Genomic DNA, 8,548 nt, shown 5'->3' on the forward strand with positions numbered 1-8,548 from the left:
CTGTGAAATAATAACATCCCAAGATAAAAATTATTTTTTAAAAACATCGAACATAAAATAAGAAAATAAAGAAACTTAAAAACCTTGTAAAAAAACAAAGCAATAAAAAATCAATGTATTAAAGAAAAAAACAAAGAAAAAAAAAGTGTACAAGCCTAGCCCTGATGGCCCAACACTATTAAGCCTTTTAAAAAAATCTAAAAGCATGAGCATTCCATGGGCTCCAGCCCATTAGATTTTTTTTATTTTGTATGGAATGGTTGACATGTTGTTTGCAACCACAGTTTTTTTCCCCAAGTAAGTGATGCATTACCTCCTGAAAACCAGAATTCAACCACAATCGTCGTAGTTAAAAATTAGGAGGGAGGGTTTTTTTTTCTTTTGCTAAAAATTTAATTTTCAAGCTATTTTTTTTATAAAAAAAAAACCTAAAAAACAACATAAAAATCTTTGTAAACCATCTAACAACCCTAAAATATCCAAGAACCACCCAGAAAAAAATCCAAATCAACCAAATAAAAAAAAAACTAAATTGATCTCATGGGCTCCTGCCTATTAGACTTTTTTTTATTTTATATGGAACAATTGACATATTATCTGTTTTTTTTTTTTTCCAGGCAAGTGATGCATCACTTGTTGAAAACTAAAATTCAACCACAACCATCATGGTTAAAAATTAGGAGGGGTTTTTTTTTTATTTTTTTGCTAAAAAATCAATTTTTCAAGTTATTTTTTACCTAAAACAAAACTTCAAGAACATTGTGAAACCTTTTACAAAGCACCTAACCTTGGAATACCCAAAAACCATTGAGAAAAAAAATCCAAACCAACTAAATAAAAATAAAAATTAAATTGAACTCGATCTCATTTCTGTATATATTTTGAGATAAAACCACCACCATCAAAACTCCATTTAATTAATAGAGCTCATTAGTACTGAAAATAACAATTTTTTATGCTAAAAAGTGGCAAAATCGATGACTTTTCCTTTTCTCTTCATTTTCATGCAACTTTCCCTCTCCGCTCTCTGATTTAGAAGCTAAAATTCAAAGAAAATGAGTATTTTATTACCAAGATTGAAATAACAAAAAATACAGGGAACGTGGAGAAAGAAAAAAAAAAGTATGAGAGTGAAAAGAAACTTTCCCCTAAATTTTAAATTGATCATGGGCTTTTTTCATGTTTTACACTCTTCCCTTGTTTCTCAGTTTTATTTATTATTAATAAATTTTGACAAAGTGGTCTTTAATTTGGGCTAGCAAGGGGGGCCCAAGGAACGTTAGGCCTGGGCAAGATTCGAATTGCAGTGCCATCACAACTTGCTTCAAATTCTGGGCTCGAAAGAAAATTTGCAACCTGCCTAGCTTCTTCAAATGGTCTCACTTTACTCGGCAATGAGCCCAGCTACGACTCCGTTTTGGGCACAGAAATCTCAAGGTCACTAATCTACACACCTCTAGTTACTAGCCCAGATGCCAGAGGCAGCTCACAATAATATTTCATCAACGTGAAGTCCATCAAAATTAATGGCAAACGGCTGTCTTGATTTTATCATCAATATTCTTCAAACAGTCTTGATTTTATTATCACTGTTTCTAGTATTGTGCTGTAATTATAACGTTCTCATCCGTTTCTATCTGTGTCGCTGCATGGATGCTCTTCTTCGCCAGCTGGCTGCCCATCTCCATTTTCTTTTACAATCCTCTCCGAATTCCGATGGACCATAGGCTCTATCTAAAATTGGTTTCGAAGATTTTTATTTTTATTATTTTTTATTTTTTATTTTATTTATTTTTTTGGTTTCGAAGATATTAACTCGTATCAGCAAAATCCATGTTAGAAAAGGAGCTTTGAAATTTATTACATGCAACTTAAACTATAACTTCTAAAATTATTCTTAAAGATAAAATACCCTTGGAAATCCTCTAATTGAATGTCGGTCATATCACTTTTTCAGGGCGACACCGCAATCCTGCTCCCATTGCACAGCGAGCACCTTAACAAAAGCTGAACCGCTTGGGATCATTATGGCTTCACACACTGATTGTTACAGAGTGTTACCGTGAATTGTTACAGTAAAATTATTAATTTATGTTCGAGCGGCTTAAATTTTAGCTTCTAAACTAAGGGGTTTTTGGTTTTTTTTTCGTAGTTCAGAGGTAATTAAAAGATTGTCTGGGGTGTATATATTTTTTTAATTTTTTTAATATAGTAGAAATATTTTTCTAGCTCTTAGAATCAATAAAATTTAGAATTGTTAACCAAGAATTTTCTTGACTTTTCATAATATTCGTAACAGTAAAAATATATTTTTGCTTCTAATATAAAAAAATGAGTTGCTGGATAAGGATGTTTTAGATTTTTTTTCAAATTCCATGTACAATAAAATAATGCTTGTAGCTTTAGAAAATATTTTAAAAAAACTTTGATTTTGAGGGTATTTTGATATTTTTATATGGGTATTTTATGTATCTAAGAGGACCAGGAGGTGCTTTGGTATTTTCACGTTTTATTTTTTATTTTTTAATTGAAAAGTTGTTGGTGCGTGTTCCACAGCACCAGCGAATGAGCGGCGTCTATGTCATTCAGGTGGCACGTGTGGCGCAACCCGATAGCCAAACATGACAATCTGTCATCTCCCTAGATGAGTAATCGTGTTCTTTTCCATACGGTGTGGTGCGTGTAGACTTATAATGGTTGAGTTGTCTTCAATAATCAAAATTTTTTATTTCTTTTCTCTTTTCTGACAACTAAAATACATAATTATTCTTTTTATTTTATTTTATTTTAATTTCAGTTCTTATTCTTTAAATTTTTTATTTTATTTTTATTTATTTTATATTAGAACTTTGACATAGGTTAATTATTTTTAAAAAAAAAACCGAGAATGAGATTGTTAGTTGTGTAGCACATACCCAACTATGAATTTTAACAAGTTGTGCATGAAGTAAATGCAACACCTATAGAAGACGCATTTACTATTCCTATTTCTATGCTACTAAGAGTATAAATATCGTCGATGGTGAATACAACCAATCTCTCTCTCTCATATAAATATCTTCGAACTATAATTTCACAGCTATTATTTTCACAACTATAGTAGTTTGGGAAATAAATTTATACACTGCTGATATGGGAAAATAGTCCTACCTTTCTTCATTGCATTGATTGCTAACTGCTAGTAGTGTTTATCTTTGGATCTGGTGTGTCTACTGGGCGTGAGAATGGTGTCAAATCAGTTGCCCCACGTAGCAAAAAGAGATGACAAAACTCAGAAGGATCACCTGTAATTCCATCTCACACTTGTACTGCCATAGACCCCAATTAAATTTTAGGTGCGTGTACGGATCTTGATGGGTCTAATTGCAAACACAACCTCAGTAATAAATTATACAAAATTTTAATTGTTAATTTTTTTTATTAATTTTTTATAATTAAAATTATTTTTATATTTTAAACTTTTAATATTTAATTGGGTGAGAATTGTACTTTGTTATTTTTATAAATATGATATTTTCAGTTTAATGACTAAAATTAGGGGTTTAAAAAGTTAGATCGGGTTATCTCTCTTTATTTTTTTATATATATTTTTTTCAGTCTTCATCATCCGACATTTGTTTTTATTAAAATAATTTTATGATTTTTTTATTTTTTTAATTTTATTATCTGAATTACGAGTTTAATAAGTTAATTTGAGTGGTAATAACTCTTCATAAAATTAGTATACCATGAACGTCCTTTTCATATCAGATAAAATCTAACCTGATTTGTTACGTAGTGTGACTCATCAATTTAGTGTTTACTGGGTAATGATCTTTGATTCCTATGATGATCACACCGTGTACCCCGATGGCAATCTATTTTTTTTTTTTTACAGTAAAAGTGTTTTCATATTATCTCAATCGAAGCCAAGTAATTATAGACAATTTTTGAAACCCAAGATGAATCTAGTATATACTTAAAAGGAATTAAAAATGTTTTTTAATATTGAACACGAAGTTTAAACCCATAAAACCAAGGAATAAAGCAAACTTATTTTAGTTAGCTCAGCTGTGCTACATCAAATGGCAGTGCAACGCGATGGGGACCTTAATTCAATAAATACACGAGTTTACCTTGTAAATCCGGACCTCCAAGCAGACGATTTTTAGAAAGATAAATATAGTATTTATGCATAAAAAACGATAGAAGTATGAACACAGCTCCCTCCCTGGTCCCTATAAAGAAAACAAAAAACGTACCCCTGCAGATCCGTATTTTTAGATCCACCAGGAAAATAGCCGCGAAAATCAAAAGAACGAACGGCCTCCAGCTCCCGAGGATGGCTATCGTGGGCCCCAATAAAACAGGAATATAAACACCTGTGATGACCACATGGGTTGTGGGCCCCAGAACAAAGCTGGCACACGGTGAAATGGATTGCTACGTGCCACCTTGAAGCTGTTCTGGGTCTACACGTGCAGGAATCACGTGGTGATGCATGTCAGCTCGTCTTTTCTATAACGAATTTTTTTAAAAATAACATAGCTAGCATAAAATTCTAGGCGAATGACAAGGATTAAAAAATATTGGGTAAATAATATAGTTTAATACAACTGCTGCTTTAAATCACGATTTTAAAGGCAACCATGATTCTGAATCGCGGTCTTGAAGGTTGCCTTCTAGAAAGCTTTATAATGTATTTTTGTGGAAAGGAAAGGAGCTGTGTTGCCTTTCCAAGGCAAGAAGTGGGTTGAGGCCGAGGAAAATCAAGAAGTAGTGGAATGTTGCTTGTGCTGTAAAAAAATCCACGGAGTCTCATCCTGCAATATTCTGCTTCAGCGTGGGTTTCTTGTTATAGATTGAAAAAAGGGTATACGGAGCCTATTGCATGCAGGCGATGTCGTCTTTAACTAAAAAACTCTAAGTCAGATTAAATTAAAAATCTTCCGAGTCTTGATATAACTTGCAATCATAATTAAAGGTAAAAATCATCTCTACCGAGTTATCAATCTAAAGACTTAAAATTGAACCATTTAGGTGGTGAGCCAGTGGTAAAAACTTGGGACCAAGAGGTTTGCTCCCTCTATGGTCTCAGGTTCGAGCCCTGTGGTTGTTAATATGATGGCAACTGGAGACTTACATGGTCGTTAACTTCAAGGCCCGTGAGATTAGTCAAGATGCGCGCAAGCTGGCCCGGACACCCACGTTAAACTTAAAAAAAAACTAAAAATTGCAGTTATTAGTAGCTAGAATTTGACAATTTAAGAGCTTTATGTCTCTTTTCTAGTGAATTTCAATGTTTTCTCTTGATATTGGGGGACTAAAACATAAAAAATAAACTTAAGGATCAAATCCCAAGATGCCTGAGGAATAGGGACCGTACATGAAAAAAGTGAAATCAAAGGGGCTAGATTATACATTTCCGTGTCCTTTGAATAGTAAATGCATGAAAGGGTTCTTTTTTCTTAAATGTCAATTTTCATCCTTGATTTCTTAATTTTAATTTTAAAAACAACGTAAATTTTTTTTATGTAAAATCAGCCTTTCATTTATCATGGAGACTAGAGAGCATTCGAGACCATGCAAATCTAAATAGACAATAACAAATAAAATGATGTCAGTATAAACTATAGGGATATAACTAAAAATAAATAAAGTTTATAGATTAAAATGTTAATCAAAATCTCAAGGACAGAAAATAAAATAAAAATTGGATATAAACAACAATCTAAGGAGGAGCTACTGTTAATGAAAAGCAAAAACTTCGAAATATATATATAGAATCACGCAAACATAATTTATAATGTAATTGAGAAAATAATAATAATCCAAATGAAAAATACTAAAAAAAAATTAGATACCAAGAATGAAAAATTTTCTATCAAAATTGACGTGAAAATAAGATGAGAGAGTAGGTAGAGAAAACTTCGGGTGTTTTAATTTATTTTATAATATAATGTTGAGACAAGGCATTGTAAGTATATATTTATTTATTTATTTTTAAAAAAAGAGAAAATATCTCAAAGAAGTTCAAAAGTAGTTGCTCTTGGATTGTGAAGATTACGAGGCACAATCAAATTATTAAAATAGGAATGCTGCTGAAGGCTTTCATGCAATCTATGACTTTTTTAAAGAACAAGAATAAAAAGGTGACGAAAAGAGGGCTGGACGTGACGGCGAGGCCGTTTTAGTCAAATGGTCTTCCTCGTGTAGGGCAGGCCTCTGACATTTGAGTTTTAATCATCTAAAGAGGATGTTTCTTCACGCGCCAAGCAGGTTATGGGATTTTCTCAACGGCTCTGCAGGCTCAGGCATCTCTAATAAGAGAGCAAAAAAATACAAAACTAGTTTTTTTCTTTTTTTTCGTTTCTGATTTTATAGATTCAATAGAAGAGCTAAGTAAAGAATAAAAATATAAAACTAGTTTTTTTAATCAAATAAGAATCATCCCTGCATGTTTATCAAAAAGAATAAAAATATTAAAATAAATTATTTAAAAATTCATTCTTTTATCAATTAAACTTTTCTCGATGGCTTTTAAAAAAACTAAAAGTATTAATATTAAATATATTAAAGTTAGCTGTTAAAGTGATTTTTTTCTATTGGAGTACACATGAAAAAAAAACATATTTATATTATTAAAAAAACTATATCAACGATCTGACTATTCTAAATATCTTTTGCCATTGAAAATGCTTTTATAGGTAAACTAACGCATGCATGTTCTCTGCATTCTAAGCGAGGACATTAATTGTGTGTTTTTTAATATAGTGCGGGGTTGTTTTAAAAGTATTTTTAATTTTTAATATTAATTTATCAGAATAATTAAAAACATTTTAAAAATATTAATTAAAAATATTTTTTTAAAAGAAAAAACCACCACAAAGCTAAATAGAAACAAGAAACGTTCCTCAGCCTCTGCATTCAAGTACCACGTATCCATGTTGAACTTCTTTATGTTTGCTTTTTTTTAAAAAAAAAATAAAATTAATAATTGTTTATATTTTTAAATCATTTTAATGTACTGATGTCAAAAATAATTTTTAAAAAATAAAAAAATATGTTATTTTGATGCATTTCCGAGTGAAAAACACTTTAAAAAGTAACCACAACCACGCTTCCAAACACGTACCAGTCTCAATTGAACTTCTGAATTATTTTTTTTAAAAAATAATATAACAAAATTACTTAGTTAAAATGACACGACTAAATAAGCATTTTTCAAGAGATAAAAAAAATAATGAAATGTGCCAATTTTTTATATCATTCTAATCGAGGCTTTATTTTGTTTATGTGTTGCAGTGTAATAAAATATGTGTTTTATTCAAACTATAAATTTTAAAGTATTTGTTTAATTAATATACATCAAAGTTTTGCATCAGTGTCACTCAAAATTCTATCTCGAAATCTTAATTAAAAAAAATATTTGTAGTTTCTTACAGTCTTATGTTTTTGTGATTTGTTTCGCGCAGGATTTAGGTTATAAATTTCCTTGGTCGTGTACTTGAAATATACAATCATTTGTAGAAGTTGTTGTTACACGCTCAATTTCTTTCAAGTTTTGTAACCCATTTTTTGTAATTTTACGGTAAATTGACGAACATCTCAGACCGGATAAAGCTTGCGACAAACCATGCAAGGTCTAGAAAGTGATTAGAAAAATCCGGTGCAAACTATTTTTTTTAATTTTTTAAAAGTATTTATTTTATTTATTTAAAATTAATATTTTTTAGTGTTTTTAGATAGTTTTGATACGCAGATATCAAAAAAAAAATTAAAAAATTAAAAATATTATTTTAATACATTTCCGAGTATAAAATATTTTTAAAAATAACTACAATCATGTTTCCAAACACCCTCTTGATAACAGCCTTATCACTGGCCTGGGCACTGGAGAAAAAATTACCCTTTCCATGTATTCCTTTGAATTTCTAGCCAGGTATCGATAATCAATTGCTTTTTCCGCTCTCGAGAACACTGGGGCGGAAACTCTTAAGTTTTGAAGTTAATACGTTGCTGAAACTACAATCTTACAGCTGGGAATCGCCATGGTGGTTAGCTCATATTGGACACGACATGATTGAAAATGAACGCCCTTGTTTTGTCAAATGGCGTTTTCACATTCAATATAATTTTGTTACACGGCATGCCATCAAAAACAAAGAAAAAAAGCAACAACCAAATCATATCAATGTCTCCCTGAAACAAAAGCAATGCGCACCCACACTTGACTGCATGTTTGATATGGTATTTTTTTGGTGTTTTTTATATTTTGATGATTTTAATGTGATGATATAAAAAAACTAAAAATAATTATTTTAATATATTTTTAAGTAAAAAATATTTAATATAATTTTTTAATTTTTTAGTGCTGGAAAGAAGAAATAATCATTAAAAAAAAGATGAGGAGAAAGAACTTTTGGAAGGACAAGATTCGTTTACAGAATATACCAATATTAATGTCAATGAATTTGACTTTGAAAAAGTTTTTGATTATATTGAAAAAGATAAATTAAAACACTTAAAATTTATTTTGATTCAGTTTGATTTTAGATTTTTTTTTTAC

Source organism: Populus trichocarpa, chromosome 10, assembly GCF_000002775.5.
Source record: "Populus trichocarpa isolate Nisqually-1 chromosome 10, P.trichocarpa_v4.1, whole genome shotgun sequence".
In the NCBI taxonomy this organism is placed as follows: domain Eukaryota; kingdom Viridiplantae; phylum Streptophyta; class Magnoliopsida; order Malpighiales; family Salicaceae; genus Populus; species Populus trichocarpa.